Source organism: Pleurodeles waltl, chromosome 2_2, assembly GCF_031143425.1.
Source record: "Pleurodeles waltl isolate 20211129_DDA chromosome 2_2, aPleWal1.hap1.20221129, whole genome shotgun sequence".
NCBI classification, from domain to species: Eukaryota; Metazoa; Chordata; class Amphibia; order Caudata; family Salamandridae; genus Pleurodeles; species Pleurodeles waltl.
Genome location: NC_090439.1, coordinates 1060140988 through 1060162867, shown reverse-complemented (window position 1 = coordinate 1060162867; position 21880 = coordinate 1060140988). Strand labels below are relative to the sequence as shown.

Below are 21880 nucleotides of genomic sequence, written 5' to 3'. Positions count from 1 at the left end.
CGGTTTTGATAACATTTTCCATTGTTTACTAAATGGTATATCATCTCACCTACTAGCCATGAGCAATTCCTTATCTTGCCTAATGCTCATCATTCATTTTCATCAACCAAAGTCCTGTTTCGTTTTCATAGCGGCTATTAGGTTTATCATAAATAAGGTGAAAGTTGATTTTTTTTATTTTGTCCATGCTTTGTTATTTCATTTTCACCACATTTCGACACACATGCAATTCATATTCAGCAAAGATCTCAAAGGTATTCAGACATTTTTTCTGCAGTATTACCTTTTACAAAATAAGCTGTCACAAAAATCTCGAATATCACATAAAAGCGTAAAACTGTTCATAACTTTGCGAGCTTTTCACAAGTTTAACTATTCAACTCACATAACAAAAGCATTTCAGATGGATGACAGCTTTCCCACGGGAGATTGTTACCTTGTACTCATTAAATGACGAACCTCAGTTTTCAATATTCTGAGTGACTATGACTATGCATTCCTATGCGAGGCGCTGCATGATAGGAGTCCCGCCGTTTGCCCAGCACCGCGGAGACCTGGATTTAGAAATTAAAATCCAGAACCTCAGCAGGTTGTAAGCCAAGACATTCATTATTTTAATGGGATCTATTCATTCCTCCAATTATTGCACCGCGTAATTAACTCGGAAAGTGCAGCGGGGTGCGTTAAGTGAAGTTGTCTGGGTCTGCCTGTGCGCTTTATGAAATGGAAGAGAAACAGCTGACCAAAGACGTCTGGAGAGGCGTTGAAATAAGAGACAAAATAGCGATGTGGCTGATGCTAAGAGGTCTGCAAGTCTAAAACTTTGCACAGTACTATAATGCAGCCCGCGATCTACAAAAGCAGTGAGCACTGCAAGCCCTTGTATATGTTCATAGCCAATAGAGCACGACAGGAAAACACATGCCCCCCAAGAATGCTTAATGTTAACTCGATGTAGTAATGCGAGTGACAGAAGTCAAGTGTGCGGTTCAGTTAGATTCTCTTTTAATCTGTATCAAAATATAAATTTGTGCGACAAACACCTGTCAAGGTTTGACTATTCCTGCTAAAATGTGCCACATATCAGGCCCCCAGTACCAGCACCGCTCCATAGCTGGTAGATAAATAAATTGCCATAGGATGACAGGACCCTAATTAGATGCCAGTATTTCACTAGACTTGTATAATATGAAAAAAAGAGAAGGCCAGAAGACAAGCCTAGTATAGCCATGCTGCCAGGATCAAAACAACATCCCAGTAACATACGAAGTACTTCAACCCTTCTACAGTTCAAACGTAGATGAGTTGGACAGAGCCACTCCAAAATCCAGGACTCCAATAGACTTGAAAGAACTAAAAAAAAGAAAAAGACAGAACACAAGCCATCTATAGCCATGTGCTCAGTGTCAACAACATCCCATCAACATAACTGCCTCAACGTTTGGCAATTCAGAAAGGGAATGAAGTCCTACATCCTCACACAAGAAGTTTAATCTCCCACAACACCTTGCTTCAGTGTATAAATCAGAGCCAGACTGTCCATTGTTCGCACCAGGCATTCCTCCAGTGGACTGGGGCCTTTGGAGGATGGTTCTATGAGTACCAGGGCTGCTGTAGGTGCCTCTTTCAGTTGATTGCTCAGGCAGTGAGATGCATAAACAGAGGGGGTTCGCTCTGATGCTCTTTAGTTACGTGTGTGCTCAACAAATACCTATCCATGCATACATTTGCAATGGATCGAGCCTGGTGACAACACTTGCACATATAAGGGGGCAATTTAATTTTATTGATAAATACCTATTATCAGTCGCTGGCGACTCAGCATGGTGGTGGGGTGGGGGTAGGCAAAACAAATGTATATATAAAAAAAAAAAAATCTTACCTCATTGCCTTGCTGCTCCCCACATCGCCACCGTCACACTCCAGCCAAAGGCTCCCATCCTGCCCTGTGCCAATCATGACGCTGATGAGAGCAGCATTATGATTGGCTGGAGCACCCCGGCTGGGCGATCCAGCACAGACTGGGAGACTGTGCAGGCTCTCTCCAACTCAGCTACACAGTGCCGGGTTGGAGAGAGCCCTTGTGCACATGTGTGTTTGGCCGGCCTGAGACGGCTGGCCAAACATACATGTGCACTGGGGGGAGTGCTCTGTGCACTCCCCTCCATGCTCATCACCCCCAGACCCCTGCCCCTTTAGAAATAAAATGACAATAAACAGCATTTATTGTCGTTTTGTTGCTAAAGGTTGCAGCTCCTGCTGCTGGCGGGGAGTTGGGGTGAGGGAGGTGATTTTCCTCCGCCCTAACGGAGGAGCCGCCCCTGTCTATTACACATTTTGATTCAAACACACATCTTTAACAATATGTTAATCCCAGAGCATAAATGTATCGTGGAACCTGGAAGTACTTTAATGTAGTAGGATGGTGTCCAGTAACAGTGAACATTTAATACTACTAATTGGAGGATGAAGTGTATTTTGTTCTAAATGTCAGTGCATGTAAAGGCCTTGCATTACATATTGATGCTACATCTTCAATACATTAGCAATGGTAATACGTATGTAGTATGATTCATATGACATTGTCTGAGTCAATGTTATCACTGTTTCTATAAATAGCATGCTTTCTTGTGCCATCTTTATTTTTCTTTATTTTCATTGACATGACATAAATATTATATATGAAGATACAGAAAGTGCAATATGTTATTTATTAAAAAGTGTTTGAATGTACTAAACAGCATTAGTCAGAAAAGCTGAAGCCTTGAGTAGGTCAAGCGGCACCTCCGTCAAGAATGCTAATAAATGACTTGGGACTTGACTTTTTGACTTCTAAATATTATTGTGTTCTAAATCTGTGCTTAAATATTAATCTATCGTATTTTTTTTATTGCAGTCTGATGTTTTTCACATATTACTTTCAGGTTACTGACAAGGTCTGCAGTGGGAAAGGGGCATGAGATGGTACACCTGGTGAATTGGAAAGGGCCACATTCGGGTTATCGAAGCATAGGTAGTGCCCCTCATACATCTGTGAACTTGGTCCTAGGAGTCTTGAGAAGAAGTGTATAAAGTCACAAAGCTTTTTTTTTCCACTACATTCACATATTTTATTCAAAAATATGCCAAGACCACAAAGTTACATGTAATCAGTCTATTGCATGAAAATATGGAATTTAACAATGCTTCTAGTATGGCCTGCCCCTTTCTGTACCATTTTGTACATGAGTGTGAATTAGCATATTCTTTTCTCACAAGCTTGACATCACTTGTGAAGAAAAGCAACACAAGATGTATACTGTTGCATATCAAAGTACTTACAATTTTCCGTAATCCCCAAGAGAATGGCAGTAGATTGCCGGGGGTCTAGCAGGGAACTAGCTGGGTGATTGGTCAGATGACTAGCTGGGTGAGACTGGGACAAGAGTGGATACTGGGCCTGTGTGTTGTCTCTGAGGAAAATACAAAGAAGCGAGTACCAGAAGACTGGAAGCAAAGCAGGACAGAAGCAGCGGACTGAATCAATTTGGAACAGGCTGTGAATTGGGCACTGGATGTCTGCAGGGGAAACACAAGTACACACAACAGGAATATAGGGAAATGGTAGAGAAACTATCATAGATGATAGTTTGCCTGCTCCTCCGAAACGATCTCTCTGTGAGGTGAAGAGATCTATACCAAAGCAAGGAGCAGATGAATCTCAGAGTACTGGGAGACATCAAGGAGCTCCTATGGTGAAGGTGTACTGGGAGGTTCTCTGTGCCAAAGACACAAGCCTTGAATTCTCACTGGCACCCTTGGAAGCAATGAAAATCCAGATAACAATACAAGGCAGAAGAGTTGGGAACAGAACAAGGAGCACCAAAACAGAATCCGGCAAAGCAGGACTAAAATCAGGGTCAGGAACAAGACTTAAATTCTGAGGAGAAGGCTAGGACATTTCTGCACTCAAACAAGGCAATACAGAAATATGCAGAAGGACAAGAACAGAGAATACAAGGCAGGGAGTCTGAATATAAAAGGGCAGATCTAGAAGAGTGCAGACAGGAAACTATGAGTAACACTGGAACAGATGTGCATGAAAACAAGGAACAGAAACCGGAAACTATGACCGCTGGCTAACACTGGAGCACAGATGCAGTAAAACTAATGAAAGAAACAGATATTACAAATAACCAAAAACAAAACAATGGGTAAAGAGAAAAAGGGACACAGAATCAAAGGGCAAGTCTGTAGTAACAGCAGAAGGACCACAGCGCACAAGGAGATGCAACAGGAGTCAGTTGCAAGCCGGCACACTCTGCACTCACAGGGCTTAAAAAGCTTGAGGCTCAGGGAAGGACCAGAGGTGCAAGAAAGCCTGATGCAAGGAATTAACCGCGTGCAGGGAATTAGGTAACCACCGATGAAGGGCAGGCTGAACTGAGGCTCGTAGGAAGGAAGACTAAAGAAACCAGCAGCATAAGACAGGGAATAGTAAAACCTGGAATGGGGTATGAATTGGAGCAAACATAAAGACAGGCCCAGAATATGGACATAAAGTGTTCAAAATAACTGTAGGTGCTGGGAACAAATCTAGCGAACAAGAAACCAACACCAATGTGTGACCTAGGAAGGGTCTAAAGACAAAGGGAACTACAAGGACCATGATGCATCAGGACAATAGAATGGAAGCCTGGACTAGAATAGAAAGTGCATCGGGCAAGGCAAGGTGTATGAGTGTATAACCTCATATTCAGTGATAAAGGCAGAAGTCCAGTGGGCCTTCGTGAGCACCACCTAGTGACATGATGGCAGAATCCTGACAGTAGGTGATACTTACATATCTTATGTGAGAGAGTTTGAAAAGAAACTGGGGCAGGTTTTATTGAAAAATCATATAAACTGAGAAAACAGAATCAATATCAAATTCAAGTAAAAGAAAGCAATTTGCTTAAGCCTAGGGAATGAAAAACTGATAACTTCAAAACTACACTCCTGTAGTAAAACCTGTCTACACCCTGATTCTCGGTCTACCTGCTAGACACTGGTTTCAATATACAATTCACTTGTATGTAGGCTGTCCTGTTTTCTGTATTTATTTGTTTGTGGATTTGAGTTGTGATTTCAAATCTTTTTAAATTAGTGCTTATCTTTGTTTATTCAGCTGCCTAAACCCAAAACTAGATAAAACCTTTATATTTCCCCCACTGTTTACAAAACCTGTTATTTCGTGCAGTAATTGTTAAAAAGCACATCTTTAATTTTAAGTACAAGTAATCAGGGTATGTAGTGTCTTTCAACTGACAGTGTGTTAAAGGAAGTATGTTAGACTGTTTTAAGCATAGGAAGTTTGTGGATTGCACTCACACTCACATTACCCTCTCTCACATCTCATTACCTCTCACATTCTATCAGGATATCTGGTTTAGAGGACTATTAGTGGATTAAATGAAGTAAGAGTGATATACTCAATTGTTTTAATCAAACCCATGTGTTGGCACATTTGGGCCATTCTTCTACTCTTTATTGAATATAATGGGATTATTGAAGTGGTCAACCCTTACAACAGCTTAGTACCTTGAGAACAGTTTAAATGTTTGAGTTGCAGCCGATTAATGTGTAGACCAGCATTCTAGGACACCTGAAACTTGATGTTTTAAGCATGCTCACAACTGCTTTTCTGAACTCTTTGCCTGACTACATTAAGGTGTTGCTGCTGTTGTTTGGACATTCATATTTGCCAACTGTCCCCATCTCTCACTTCAGGTCATTCCTCATCTTTTAATAGGCATCACATTGTATTATGCCACTTGAAAATTAGCTTTTGACAATGCAACCCAAGTCTAAAAAACTTCAGCAGTAAAATGCAGTTGGATAAAAAGCCTAGATTACCTGACGGTATTGCATATAACAACGGGGCACCTTGCAGCTATGAATGGTGATATGTGGAAACCTCGAGTCATATTTTGACCACTATCCTATGTGCATGGTGACAAAACTGTTTTTGTAGGTACTTGTCACTACACCTTCTGTTGAATGTTTAAAGCCAGGGGTGTTTGCAGATCACCTGCTAATCATAATGCTTTGTTAGTAAAGGGGCTGATGTACCAAAGGTTTTTAGCCCATTCTCTGTATGTGGGTAAAAGGGATTGTATAAATTGGCCAAGAATATTCAATCTGTCAAATCCCCAATCAGTGAAAGAATTAAATATTGCCAAAAGATTGTATTTGGTTATAGTATGCCCTGATGCTATACAGTGTATAAAAATGGAGATCAGACCTAAATCAAGACATGGTTCTAAACCCTGCACTTTTAACCAGTGACACAAAACAGAAGGAAAATAAAGGCATCAAAAGGAAGAACAAACAATATTTTACGAAACATCCCTAAACAACAAAACTCAAACAGAATAATTTTGGACAGTCTTTGTTGTTGCTACCTTTTATAACAAAGTAACATTGTGTTGGCCCCTTCAGAAAGAAATACAAATGGGTCATTCTTTCTAACTTCCCTTTCTTTGAATGGCATTTTATTTTGTGGTTGTGGAGGTGTTGTTCCTGTATTGACACAGATGAGAGTTGGTTCTCTTTTGGAGGGGTTTTATCAGTTATCACAGGATTAAACCTAAAACAGGATAGCCTACTTATAAGATACAAATGTCTGAAATAACTCAGTCACCTGTAACAGGAGATGGTGTAGCTGCTCTACTGTAATAACCTATTTGCAGTTGAATTGTGAATTTTATAGCTCCCGCTGCCAGAAACAGCAGTGTGAAGGTCAAAGCACTGAGCAGAACATTGTTTAAACAATAAAAGGGAAAAGCAATGTTTCCCCATTACACGTAGCTGCACATTCTGAATTACAATAATCTTTTTAAAGTCACTTAGTGTAAACTGCTCATATTATAATGTTTACAAGAAATTCCTCGTGGCATGTTGGTCTGCATAGTTTTGCCCTATAAATCCCATATTTAGTCTACATCTGCAACATATTAGCTCTTTCAAGTGAAAGAGCAAGCGGACTAATATAATATAAGGAATAAAATATCATCTACTGTACGTTTAAAGTATACTGCAAGGCAGTGACTTGTAATATCTTCATAGTGCATGGTTTATGGTAAAGTGTCTTACATATAATTTCCTGTTCTAGATGTATTAGCTACAGAGAATTGGCAAAATAAATACAACAGATCTTCTGAAAGTGTTGTGCAGTAGAAACGCCATTTCTTGCTATAGTTCTGAGCTTTGTCTTGATTTTACCCCTGCTTCATGATTTCAAGAATAAAAAAGTTAATGCTGCTGAGCTATTGATTCTTTATCATGATGCCACATCGAGTGAATGACAGATTGTGTTGCTCAATATTTTAGATTCCACAAGAAATCATCAATGTCCTTGACTTTCTGGCCAAATTATATCATGAGCATTATGAGGATAATTTGTATACCATAATCTGTAAAGAACACAACAGAATAGAAGAGTTGCATTATTACTAACTAGTTGGTACTTAGGTTGCCTCCACATCCAAATGTGTATTTAGATGTGTTATATTTTATTCACAGGTACGAATAATCAGTCAAACTGAGCTCCACAATAAATTCTTGACCTGGAAAAGAATGCACCCTTGTCCTGCATCTGTGGATGTACAACATTTCCTGTATCTCTACTGTCTAGAATCCTGCAGCTCTAGTTAGTAGCTGAGAATCACACCTGGGACATTTTTGCTCCTACTCTGAGATAGGCTCATCCAGGTAAGTGCCTGTAAAGCTCTTTATGCTAATGTTTATGTGTGTATGGTAATCCTTCAAGAACACTATGGAACTAGTGGATGACTTTCCTGAAAGAGTACAGTCCCCAACATGTTGGGAAACAGCTTCACAAATGTTATTGAGATATCTATGTGGATACTGAAAATGTTTCCAAATGTTCACATTTGTCTGCAGAATTTGTTCCAACAATGACCAATATTCGTGTATTGTATCTCTATATGTTTCTCCAACAATGCAATTTTGCTGTGGAAGATCCTACACTACTTTGGTGGACATCCTTCTGGATGACTAGTTTTTAACTCATGAGTGCTATGGTGAATGACCACCACTTGGGGCACGCTGACCAAATTCTTAATCAGGTGTAAAATCTTTTACTAAATGTGAACCTTTCATGAACCTTTCATGAGAAACAAATTTACATCTTAGATTTTAACATACAGATTTGAGTTTCCATTGCTTGTTGTGCACACAGTTTTACTGATTATCAACATTATCATGAAGAAATAAGTAAGGGGGAATTTTGGGACTAAAAACTGAATATATGTCCAAACTTTATGTACAAGTGATGTTAGTACCCACGAAGCAGTGATATCAAAATGTTCAGTGGATTTGTGAAGCTGACAACCAAGGCTCTAAAATCAGGCTCTAAAATTTAATGTATTTTTATATGGATAGTAGTCTCTAAAATATAAATTAACTTGAATATTGTTAGCAATGGGGTCTTTGGTTGGCAGTCAGGTTACCCCCTGTCAAGCAAGGACCCTGATTCTAGTCAGGGTAAAAGAGAATCACCCTCTGCTAACCCCTGCTTACCCCCTTGGTAGCTTGGCACGAGCTGTAGGCTCAACTTCAGAGTGCTAGGTGTAAAGTATTTGTACCAACACACACAGTAACTTAATGAAAACACTACAAAATGACACACCACAGCTTTAGAAAAATAGAAAATATTTATCTAAACAAAACAAGACCCAAAACAACAAAAATCCACAATACACAAGCCAAGTTATCAATTAAAAAGCAAAAAGAGTCTTCATGTAGTTTTAAACACACACTAACACTAATAGCGTGAAAATGTACCTTGGGTGCGTCAAATAACCCCGCATGGGCAAGTGTGCGTCAAAAAGGGCTTGCGATGCGTCGATTTCCCTCAATAGCGAGACCTTGCGTTGTTTCTCCTTTGGTCGGGTCGGGCGCGTTGTTTCTTCTCTCCGCAGGAGAGCGATGCGTCTATCTGGTCCGGGCCGGCCTTGCGTTGTTTTTACACAACCAGCAGTACTTGCGTCGGAAATCCAGCTGCACGATGATCCGAAAATCATTCAGCACGGTTTGCGATCTCCCAGCCTCCGTCAGCGATGCTGCGCGTCATTCATTTCTCTAGCTCCGTGCGTCGATTCTTCGGTCACGTTGCAGGCGAGTGACAATTTTCAGCCGTGAAGCCGGCAGCGCGTCGATTTTTCAGCTGCAGATCAGAGTCGTGGCTTTTCCCCGCACGTCGTTCTGTGAGTGGATTTCTTCCTCTTAGGCTGCCAGCTTCTCCTTTCAGGGTCCCAGGAACTGGATGGGCACCACTTGGCAGAGCAGGAGTTTCTCCAGAGACTCCAGGTGCTGTCAGAGAGAAGTCTTTGCTGTCCCTGAGACTTCAAACAACAGGAGGCAAACTCTAAATCAAGCCCTTGGAGATCTTCACAAGATGGAAGGCACACAAAGTCCAGTCTTTGCACTCTTACTCTGGCAGAAGCAGCAACTGCAGGATAGCTCCACAAAGCACAGTCACAGGCAGGGCAGCTCTTCTTCCTCAGCTCTTCTCCAGGCAGAGGTTCCTCTTGGTTTCCAGAAGTGTTCTAAAGTCTGTGGTTTTGGGTGCCCTTCCTATACCAAATTTCTCCTTTGAAGTAGGCCTTCTTCAAAGCAAAGTCTCTCTTGAATGTGAAATCCTGCCTTGCCCAGCCCAGGCCCCAGACAATCACCAGGGGGTCAGAGACTGCATTGTGTGAGGGCAGGCACAGCCCTTTCAGGTGTGAGTGACTACTCCTCCCCTCCCTCCTAGCACAGATGGCTCATCAGGAAATGCAGACTACACTACAGCTCCCTTTGTGTCACTGTCTAGTGTGGGGTGCAACCAGCCCAACTGTCAAACTGACCCAGACAGGGAATCCACAAACAGGCAGAGTCACAGAAATGGTATAAGCAAGAAAATGCTCACTTTCTAAAAGTGGCATTTTCAAACACTCAATCTTAAAATCAACTTTACTAAAATATGTATTTTTAAATTGTGAGCTCAGAGACACCAAACTCCGGATGTCCATCTGCTCCCAAAGGGAATCTACACTTTAATCATATTTAAAGGTAGCCCTCGTGTTAACCTATGAGAGGGACAGGCCTTGCAACAGCGAAAAACAAATTTAGCAATATTTCACTGTCAGGACATATAAAACACATTACTATATGTCCTGTCTTAACCATACAATGCACCCTGCCCTTGGGGCTACCTAGGGCCTACCTACTGGTTACTGGTTAGCAGTGGTAAAGTGCCCAGAGTAACAAAAACAGCAAAATCAGAGTCCAGCACACATCAAAAACCTGGGAAACAGGCAAAAAGTTAAGGGAGACCACACCAAGGATGACACGTCTAACAAATATCATCAAGTGAAACACTTACAGTTTGCCTTCTTACTAAGAAGCAGTAGACCATCATCAAGGCAATTATATTGCAATGTCTGTAGTCAAAGTCTGACAGTTGCCATTTAGACTAATCCTAAAATGTAAGGTACATGCAGAAACATCTGCACAATCTGCTCAGTATCTTGGATGCTAGAAATTATAAACTTTCCATTTCAGTCACTATTATCAGGAAACACTTTAGATCTTTCAGTCTTGTACAACAATTCTTTCCACCACAGTTGCTTGTTATGTAGATCTGAATACTACCATGACTCTCCCAGTCCATATACAAAAGTGCTAAGTAAAATAAATAAAAACACCCTCTTCACACCAGAAGCCCATGAACAAAAAACTGCCCCTGCCTTCAGTGTATAGGTTTTGCTCCTTTTCGTCTTTTCACTCATTTCACAAGTCCTTTTATTCCTTTGTGCAGTGTCGCTTATGTACCGCCATCTGTTTCTTTGTGTTTTTTTAATGATCCTTAATGCATTTTGACTCATCGTGTTTCCTATTTTGCTTGTTTGTTTTATTGCTTGTAGCACCATTTTATTATTTCAGCAAGAACCATTACATGCATTTAGAAGACATTTTTGCGGGCGGTCTCATGGGTATTGCTTTTGCACTCACTAAATGGCTTGTCGCTGAGACGGATGTGTGCACAACAGATCTACACTCAAAACCCAACTAGACTGACTCATTCTGTCATCATTTTAAGGTCCATAAAATAAGTACCCTTATTATGCTTAATTGTTAGACACAATCAGAGTGACTAAATTACCAGTATGAACATAATCTAACTATACCAGTAATCTTCATTACCCAGCCCTCTCCATCACAGTCCTAACAGATTGAGGTACACAACCCCTCCTGAGTCAGTAATACAAATATTTGTGTTTTCTCTATTAACGAGCCATGATCCATTAAAAGGGAACCAGTCACTACCTTACTTCCTCATCCCTATTAGTTTCGAAATCAGCATATTGCCCAGGAAAGTCAAATAGGAGAATGGATTGTAACACTGTGATGGAGAGGACTACAGCTCGGGTTAATGAAGATTACCGGAAAGCATTAGATCACTACTCCTTCAGCACCCTCCCAGTCACTGTCCTAACAAATAGATGATATAACCAATTATGCACTTTCATTAGGCAAAGAATGAATGAACAATGTATACTATAGCAGTTGATTTATTGACACAATATCAAGAAATTATTGTTACTGCATACCAGCTTTTAGGAAACTTTTCTATATCCAAATAGGAACTATTTATAAAGGTTTTGATGTTGGACCACGCTGCTGCGCTGTATTTCTGCCGCTGAAGCAGCAACATCCTTTTTGGACCTTCTTTGAATGTTACAAGGGGTGTGAATTTCTAAGGACACATAAGCTTGCATTATAAATTGACGTTCCCATCCAATCAAAGTTGACATTGATGACTCTTTCTCTATAGATTCAATTGTAAGATGCAAAGTGTGAATCGGACTCCCTCAACTCTTTTGTTCTTTGTAAGTAACAAGGGATCTTTTTGCATCTAACATCGACGGGATCCCTGAATTAGAGTGGAATACTTATATGACAGCTTCTTAGCTGGATGAAATTGAGAATAGACCTTTGGCTTGAATGTAAGATCAAGTGTTAAGACCACCCCTTCAGGAAAAAAAAACTATTTAAAGGTAGGAGGATAGTAGAGCACCAATCCCACTGAAGCTTCTTGCAGATGTTATACCAACACCAAATAGTTGTTAATCACTGTAAAAGAACAGTACCAAATGCAGACAAAGTTAAGTCTTTCACTACTGTCAGCAGATTTCAAGGACATAGAAATATGGGGAAAGCTGGAGACCTAAGCTTAAAACTTTTCAAGAACCTCTTTATATAAGGGCAAAGAGCAGACAAATTATACTGTGATTTTGTTAACCTCTATTTGGTGCCTATTGTACAGACAAGGTTGAAGGGAACAAACCCATCTGAAAACCATGCTTCACAAAATCTAGTATTTTCAACTATTCACAAGAAGTTGACGACAATGTGCACCATCTTTGAAAACTCTTCCTGGCTGGTTGTTGGAAGGTTTTATGGACTCTTGGGTGACCAAAGCTATTCCAGCCGAACATGGTAGGTTTTGAAGACTTACCCTCTCAATTTCCAAGCAAAGAGTTGGATCTTCTTCAGAACCTTAAACAACAATAGAGGAAATCTCAATGGAGAAGGAGCCTGAGGAAGGTGTAATTTCTGCTGGGACGACAAAGAATCACTGGAAACCATGGTCTCTTTGCCAGAGTGGGGACACTATAATCACAGCTGCTTTCACCACCTGACACTTCCAAAGTATGCTCGGGAGGAGGTGAATGAGTGGAAAGGCATAAAGGAGTAGTGCTGGCAGCCAGGTAATTAATAAGACATCTATCCAGCAAGCCTTCTTGTAGTACGTCTCAGTACAAAATTGAGAAAGGAGAGCATTTCAAGGTGATACAAATAGATCTAACTATGGACGAGCCATGGTTGCTATGTTCTGATTGAATACTTCCTTCTTCAGATACTAATCGACAGAAGGTAATAAGTTGAGGCTCAGAGAGATGGCCTGAAATGTAAACTGCTTTCAATGAGGCGAGATGAATAACTGCCAAGTTGAAGATCTTCTGGGCTACTATAGCCAAGGACTTCACTCGTCTCCCCTTGTAAATTTGTTTGACTGTTCTTGATCTAGTTGTCTATTCTGACTATAATCACCCTCTGCTCTAAATTTGAGGAGAATTCCTGATGATCCATCAGAACAGTGGACAGTAAGTCGATGACTGGAGAGCTTCCTTGTGAGACCATTAGCCTTGTACCTTTTGATCTTCTAGGAACATTCCCCACCTTTGATGACTTGCATACATTGTTCTAACTAATGGATAGGAAATGTCAACCACCACTGGAGATTGTGAATTATTGAGTCTTATATAGGAACCAAAGTCTCATAATTTTGGATTTGTGGAACTCAGTGATTTAACTCATGTCAAAAAAATAGCATCTAGCCATGGGAGGGGGCTAATGAACTACTTCTGTGGATTCTGCCATTAGTCCCTGAACAATAGGCCACAGTCTGGGTGGAGCTTGTTGTGGAGAAAGCATGTAACAGAGATTTTTGTTACGCACTAACCTCCTTATGTCTGGAAGGAATACTTTTTCTTGGTCTGTTTTGAAAAGAGTCCTTACCAAGAGTCTTTCATTAGCTCGAGTAAGGTTTGATTTCTTCCCGTTGACCAAGGAACCTATGGTTTGGAGACAATCACACACTTTGATCATGTTGATCTTCATCATAGAAAAAAAGGCCAAAGATTAGCCGGTCCTGAAGGTAGAGATAGATTTGAATACCTTCACCCAATACTGGTGGCAATACCTTTGTAAATACTCTTGGAGCTGAAGCTAGGTGGAAGGGTAGAGCTGTGATCTGGTAGTATGTTCTTTTCATTGCAAACCGTAGAAATTGCTGGTTGTTTCAATGTATGAGGATGTAGGAACAGAAGTCTTGGAGATGCAAGGCTGCAAGAAAATATATTCTTGAGATAATTGAAATAACGGATTGTATTGTTGTCAATTTGAAAGTCAAGCTCTTGACATACTGTTTTACAAATTTCAGATCTAGGACCAGACGAACCTGCCATCGGAGTTTGGCACCAGAAAAGTATTAAATACATCCCTATGACTCTCTGAGAATGTAAAACGCCTGTAACTACTCCTTTATCCAGCAGGTCCTTAATCCCATTTAGCAGCTTCATTATTCACCGCTGATTTCAGGAATGGAGTATCCCAGAAGAGAGAACTCAGAGACTGTTCTTATAGCTTCATAAAATTGCCAATGGGGAGAATGCATGGATCTTTTATTAGTGCTTTCCATGGATTGAAAAAAACTTTGTCAACCTACCTCCAAACTCCCCGTCCCCACAGTCGGGTTTTTGGTTGTTGCTACTAGGGGTTGTTCAGGCAGGGATTTCCAACATGCCTGGCCCCCTAAATAAGGGCCTGTCCCTTGTGACCCCTGCATACATTTCCATTGAATAAACGCATTCTCACTAGGGGGTTTGAAAGGATGCAGAAACTTTTTTTTCTGAGTTGTCTTCTGAACTTCGTACACACTTACAGTGACACCAATCATTAGTGTAAAAGGTCATTTATTTAGGACAGGATTTATCAGATTACATCATTTAACTTTCAACATATACCCCAACATTAAAGAACCCCAACTCTTCAAGATTTCCTTGCTTATCTTTCTTTCTTCCAAACCCGCGTTTCGCTTCCCCTCCCCTAGACACTCCCCTATTCCTTTCATGCCCTACTTGCTTCGTGCATCCCCTCCCACTCTGATCCTTTACCTCCTCGTTTTTCCCCTTGGAAGGGTGGTCAAGCCCGCATCTGGCTCTCCACCCTCCCCCATCTACTGCCTTACCCTATATCACCACCTGTCCTAACTGATGCTCAGAAACCCCTCCTAGCCCCCTCTCGTAGCACCCCGTGCCACCATCTCCCCTCCTACTTATTCCAAATGCCGGGTGGGTGGGTGGCCAAATTCAAACCATGCAAGCCTGTAACTCCGCCGAGTGGACATCTCCACCAGCCCTGTGATCATCACACACCCACTCCCAAATGTCTGCTGGGACCGCAGTCTTGCTCCGCTCCTGGGGCCAATTCGCGAAAACGTTGCCACTGTGAACGAGACAGGGAATCTGCAATCTCATTATAAACCCCAAGGGTGTGTGCAGCTTTGAAAATAACATTTAAAGATAAATAACAAAGCATGAACTGGCACAATAAGCGCAAAACTGTGAGATCCCTTCCTCGCTGTCTGCTGACTAACTCAACGACTGTCATATTGTCCACCTGAAAAACCACTGTCCTGTTAGCTAGTTCCTGCCCCCAAACTGCCAGGGCCACCAGGAGTGTAAAGAACTCAAGGAAGGCAATACTCCTCCCTTGCTGCAGCCATTGCGTGGGCCATGGTTCCACGCACCACCTCCCATCGAAGCCAGAAGCTCCGGCTGCATCGGAAAACATTTGGACTTGCCACACCATGTTAGTGTCACAGAACGACATGGATACCCCATTGAAGTCTGCCAGAAAGGCTTCCCACACCTTAATGTATTCTCTCAGACCCATTGAGACTCGTATCCTGTGATGTGGCAGCACTGCCCCCGACATAGCTAACCCCAATCGCCTACAGGAAGTCCTTCCTCCCCTCACGACCCTGCACGCAAAATTAAGGTAGCCCAACAGCTTTTGACCAGTTCGCAGGTCCATCTTGCGAAGCACCCACACCATGGCCAGAAAATCCAGCATCTCTTTTACCAAAGTGTTCGCGTCCAATTCTATGCCCAGAAAGGTTAAAACTGACAGCGGCCCTTCTGTCTTTTCTGGAGCTAAAGGCACTCCCGTCCGCTGAGCTAGTTCCTGAAAGGCTGTCAACACCCGCCCACAGGCACCAGAAGTGGCTGCCCCTACGAATAGAAAATCATCCAGATAGTGGGTCACCATCTGGTGCCCACTTTGACTGACAAAAACCCACTGTAAAAAGGTACTGAAGGTTTCAAAAAGTGCGTGGGAGATTGCACAACCCATGGGCAGCACTCTGTTAACATAAATGGCCCCATCCAGCTGCATACCTGGGAGGTCAAAATCCGCTGGGTGAATCGGTAGCAACCTGAAAGCAGACTGGATGTCGCATTTTGCCATCTCAGCACCTCGCCCACACCTTCTGACCAACCTGATGGCATCATCCACCGAGGCGTAGACTACTTTAGTGTCCTCTGGTGCGATAAAATCATTGACAGACGCTCCTTCCGGCCTTTTTGGGCACCACCCCCAAGGGGGATATCATCAAGTGGGCACTTGGCCAGTCATAAAATGGCCCTGAAATTCTCCCAAGTGACACTTCTTTTGCCAATTTTGCCCGCACCACCTGTGGCTGTTCTTTGGCAGACCGCAAGTTGTCTGCCCATCTCCTACGTTGGGGTCCCTGGTAGCCCACTTGGAAGGGGCCTCCTTAGCCTTAGTCGTGTCTCCATCTTGCCCTATCCCAACCATGGTTGTCTCAAGCACTGAGCCATCCCCCACACCAATGGACTTGCACGTGCATGAACCACTGGCGACCGCCCGTCACCCCAAACTGACCACCATCTCCCCTTACCTCTATCCTGTGCCCCTAAAGGCAGTGCAACATTCTCCAAAATCCGACCCCACGCCCTCACTAGGCGCACTTCCAGTTGGCCCGTCAGCTGACCCGGTGTCCTGTAAAACAAAAGCAGAAGAAGAGATTGCGCCGCACTTGTGCCCTCGCCCCCCCTTTGACACCGCTCACCTCCTCCTCACGAATCTCTCCTTCTTCCCATTCATCCCCTTCTTCATCATAATCGAGCTCAACCTCATCATCAACATCCCACTCACACCTGTTCGCGACATTGCCCTTCGGTTTCAACCAACATCTCAGTGGTTACTTCTTGCCCTACATGGCGCAAACCATCCGTGTGGTACCCACGATCCAACGGTGTAGAGAAAGCCGATGAAAACCCCTCTATTGCTTCAGACCAACGTGCCAGGGCCTTGTTGCACCCCGTTGGTGTCGCCTTCTTTCTGCCAACCTCAGCTGCTGGCATTATTCTGCTTCTCCCCATGTGGCCTTGTGCACCACTGGGGCTTCCCGCGCCGACGGGCCTTCCGGCTGCACAAGCCTCCTGACACCTCGCTTCCTCTACCTGTGGCACCCATACCCAACTACCGGCACCTGAACCAGACGGCTGTGGCCCCCTGACGTCGGGTCCCTCTGTCACCCTCTTACTCAGCCTGCCCCAGGCCCCTGCCTCCTCCCGGTCCTTACACAACTGGGCCCATCTTGCCTCAGTTTCCGCAACAACCCAACGTTGTTCTCTAATCCTGGCTTCCAAGTCCCACACATCGGCCTGGTCCCAACCTCCCTGCACCAGAGTACCTGCAAGCGCCGGGCCCCAAAGCCCCTCCCCCACCCGACCTTGGGCTTCTTGCCTTGCCTGTTTCGCTGTCTTGGGTTTGCCGGCCCCCCCTTTGCCTTTTGCAGTGTATTTTCCGCGTTTTTTGACCGGGGCCCCAAATGAGGGGTGGGCGCTGGGCCCTCCCTGGGGCAGGACAAGTCCAAGGGGGCCCACACACTGCTGGGTCCAGGTATGGGCTGACCACCACTCTCTGTGTGGGTATCAGGGCCCTCTCCCCTAACCATAACCATCTGTTCCCCTGGAGACCCAACTTGTGAAAACAATGGGCCTGCATCCCCCTCATTATGGAGGAGGGGGCTTGGGGCGCTTCGTGCTCGCCCCCCTGAAGGGTTGGATGACTCCTGGGGCCCCTCCCCCTCCCTGTCCCCTTCCCTCTCCGGTGATGCACATGCGGCAATGACTGCCGCTACCCGTCTCGTCTCGACTCGGCCCGCTGCGGCCGCATCATACCAACCCAGGCCCTGTCCAGGACCCCAGGCCTGAGTAGGTCGGCTCGCCCGGCTTTGCCCAAGATGCGAAGCGCGGCCTTTACCGCTTCAGCGTCGTGGCTGGTTGCCATGGCGCTGAGCGGGGATAGCGGCAGAGAGCCGCGTATGCAATTTCAAACGAGGCCGTAAGCCTCGCTAGCACAAGAAAGACTTAAACTGTGCTCACTCGCCTGAATTACAAAAACACCCCACAGACTCTGAATTCCGCCCCGCTCAAAGGTCTGTGCGGAAAGAGGCCGATCCCTCCTACCACCCCCCTTTTTAATCTGTAGACCTTAAACCCTCCCCCACTTACCTGTGGCCTATCCCGGTCCTTTGCTCCACTTCCTGTCCTCCCGAGCATGCCTGCGGAGAGACTAGAGTGAGTCTCTCTCTCTCCGGGCCCCTCCAAAATCATTATGTTCTGGGCCAAACAATGTGTGCCCTTGAAAAATTGCATTAAGAACTTTTGCCCTGCATCAGCTTCCATGATCTCAACCATGTTTCTTGCAGGTTTGGCCACTGCTGTTGTAACTACAGAATACTACAAGGAGTCAAAGACAGTGTCTGATAAAAATGTTGCCAAATGTTTGCTAGAATAAATTTGGGATCAGAACGTTCCTGAAAGCATTCAAGGAGTGTTTGAAAGTCTTTGGGAAATATGTGCAGGGAACGCACTTGTTCATTTTGTAAAAAGTGCTTCCAGATCGGCCCTCTTTATGCCACTTCCACCTTTTCATCAGTGGGAACTGATACCAAAGCCTCTCCTGAAGCTACAAATGATGAGAATGTCATACTTAACAAAGCTGAATTACTTTTTGGCACTTGACGATTTTTTCCTAACAATTCCTGTAATGCATAGCTTGTGTTCGAAATCATGGAAAGTATGGTTTATCCTTCTTTTGTTTCGCGAAAATATTACTAGTGACTTCATGAAATCAAAACGAATCACCCTCCCAGTTGCTGTAATGCAATCTTTCAAACTGTAATACATCTTTGGTGTGAGAAAGCATGTCTTTGAACTGCATCCCTTTAACAATGGTTTCTTTGATGTTGAATCTTCCTCCTCTTCCGAGACTACTAGGAGCCATATTTTAGCTGCATGTTCCTATAAGGCAGAGAAAACAACTTCAGAAATCAGGGACTGAAAACATGAGCATACGAGGAATATAATTTCCTTCACACACTCTTCCATATTATGGCGCTTCTGAGAGAATACCCGTACCATTGTTCTCACCCAGTTTCTACAACAGAAGGAAAAATATTCAACTTTGGGGTGGTTACATTTCCTATTCCCACTCCAAGCAATGCAACAGTAGGGAAAGAATTGGATTTCAGAGGGGTAAAATGTATTATTTCCACTCTAAACAATCCAACAACAGGGAACGTGTTGGACTTTGAAGGGGCAAAATTGACTGTTCCCACTCTAACCTGTGCAACTGTAGGGAAAGCATTAGACTCCGGAGGGGTGAAATTTACTATTGTTACTCCAAACAACAGAACAGTAGGGAAGGTGTTGAACTTTGGAGGGCTTAAATTTACTATTCTTACTCTAAACAGAGCAACAGTAGGTAAATATTGGATTCTGGTGGGGAGACATTTACAATTCCAGTTCCAGTCAGGGCATGTTTTGAACCTTTGGAGTAGGAAGTAGAGTAGGGAAAGTGTTGGACTTTGGAGGGGTAAAATATACTATTCCCATTCCAGTTAGATTTTGGAGGAGAGAAGTTTACTGTTTTCACTCGAAACAGAGCAAAAGTTGGGAAATCATTGAATTTCAGAAAGGTAAAATTAACTATTCCCACTCCAAACAGCTCAACAGTAGGAAAAGTGTTGGACTTTGCAGAGGTAAAATTTACTATTCCGATGCCAGTCAGTGCAAAAGTAGGGAAAATGTTGGACTTTGAAAGGGTAATTTTACAATTCCCACTCCATTGTCTGCACCAGAAGGAAACGTGTTGGACTGTGAAAAGGTTAATTTTACTATTCTTATTGCAGTCTGGCAAGAGTAGGGGAACTACTTCACTTCAAACACATCATACGTATGAGTACCCCTATTAATGTAGAAAAAAATATTAGACTCTGAAGAAAAAAATATTAATTAAAATAAAATATAAATATATATATGCATTGAATATCTAAAAACAGACTATCCATTTACATGATTACTGTTCAATAACAAAATAAAGTATCAACTAATAAATAATTGCTATTCAACTATTAATTAACTTCCCACCCTGTACCCCGCAGCCCACACCTAAACTACAACTAAAAAAGTAACTATTTCATAACTTACATATTTAAAATAAGTTAAATGTTAACAATTATAATTAATTAGTTATTACCTAATTAACTTCCCTGCCTACGCCCCTACGAACCTAGCATTCTTAAATAATCAATTTTCAACTAATAATTAAGGAATTAATTATTACTTAATTAACTTCCCACCCTATACCCAGACAAATATATCATCCTGCAACAAAAATATTTAAATATGTATTCCATAAATTCCATAATTAAAAATTAACTAAAGCTGATTACGACTTTGGCAGTCTGACCGTGGGACCGCCAAAGCTGTGGGGATGAGAAAGCCGTCTAACCAAAAGCCTCATCTCCATCATAATACGATGTTTCCACTGGGCTGACCGGCGAAACCATTGTATTATGACATTTCCGCCGGTCAGTTTGGTGGTAACAGTGCAGCAGCATTGGCCTTGGCTCCCTCAAGGGAGCAGAGGCCAATGCTGTTGCACACAACCACCCTAGGAATGCTCATAGCATAGCAGACAGTGCACATTCCGAGGTTGGTGACAGTAGGGCACCTGCACTCCCCATGACATGGTCATGGGGAGTGCAGGTGCCCACCTGTGGCCCCTTACACTGGCTTTCTGCAAGCCTTTTCATGGCTGGGACCCCACCATAAAAAGTCTGGCGGAAAGTGGAGTCACGATCAGCATGGTGGTGCCGAACTCAGGCACCGCTGTGGCTGATCACAACTCCGACCTTTGCTAACCCGCCGGTATCTATGATCCTGGCGGTGGCAGCAGAATCCTGGTGGTCCAACTGACAGGATCATAATCTGGCGGTCGGACAACCAGGAGTGCGGCGCCGCAAGTTTAGCGGTCCTTGAACTGCCAAACTCATAATCAGGCACTTAATTGTTAATTATTACTTAATTAACTTAGTCACCCTATACCGATACAAACATTACAGCCCGTAAATAACATCTAAAGAAAATAAATCAGTATTACATAAATTACAAAATGATAATCAATCTTATAATAACTAAAATGTTAAATATGTCTTTATTATTTATTGCCTAATTAGCTTCCAACCCTATCCCTCAACAGATAGGCTGTGATACTTTAAATTACTTTTACAAATGAAAATAAAAATTAATAACCATTTCTAAATTACTTAAAATTAGAAGCAATATTTTAAAATCAATAACATTTATACAAACAGTAAAATTTAAAATTAATATATGAACTAAAACACATTGAAATAATTACCAAATTATATTTTATCCACTATTTTAGGAAAAACGATATTAATTGTTTACAACTATATTGCTTAAAAAAACGATATTCTTGTGAAATATGTGCATCATTCAAATTCATATATTCCTGTGTCCAGATATTTTTAAAATATTTTATCCAAACACCACTCCGCTACCTCACCTTTCTATTCATGCAATCCATGAAGGAGTAGGTCATAGTGCTATGCCTCTGTGTACTTGCTACAGAGGCTGGTCCCTGTTGTTGGTCTTATCTAGTCCATTTCTGAGACTTTAGAGTCTGTGGGCTGGATACACCACCAGCATCAGTGAGCTCATAACACGCCTGGACTTGACCAGAAAGACAAGGTCATCGAGTCACCATAGCAACTCTTAGGTACACAGCACCAGCAGAGCAGAATGTAGCCGGCTAATAATGGTCTCATTGCCAGGCTGCATGAGCAGGGCAGCTTCACCCATATGCAGCCAGACAGCAAGCTGCAGTG

The 21880-nt window shown here is 42.8% G+C and overlaps 1 protein-coding gene across 1 annotated transcript in view; it reads left to right on the top strand.

The window, feature by feature from the left end:
• FAM135B (family with sequence similarity 135 member B) overlaps positions 1 to 21880 on the top strand; it is a 1130658-nt gene that overhangs the window by 275881 nt on the left and 832897 nt on the right. The window contains exon 2 of the mRNA XM_069220795.1: positions 7543 to 7731. The gene's annotated coding sequence lies outside the window, so the exon portion shown is untranslated. The remainder of the gene's footprint in view (positions 1 to 7542; positions 7732 to 21880) is intronic.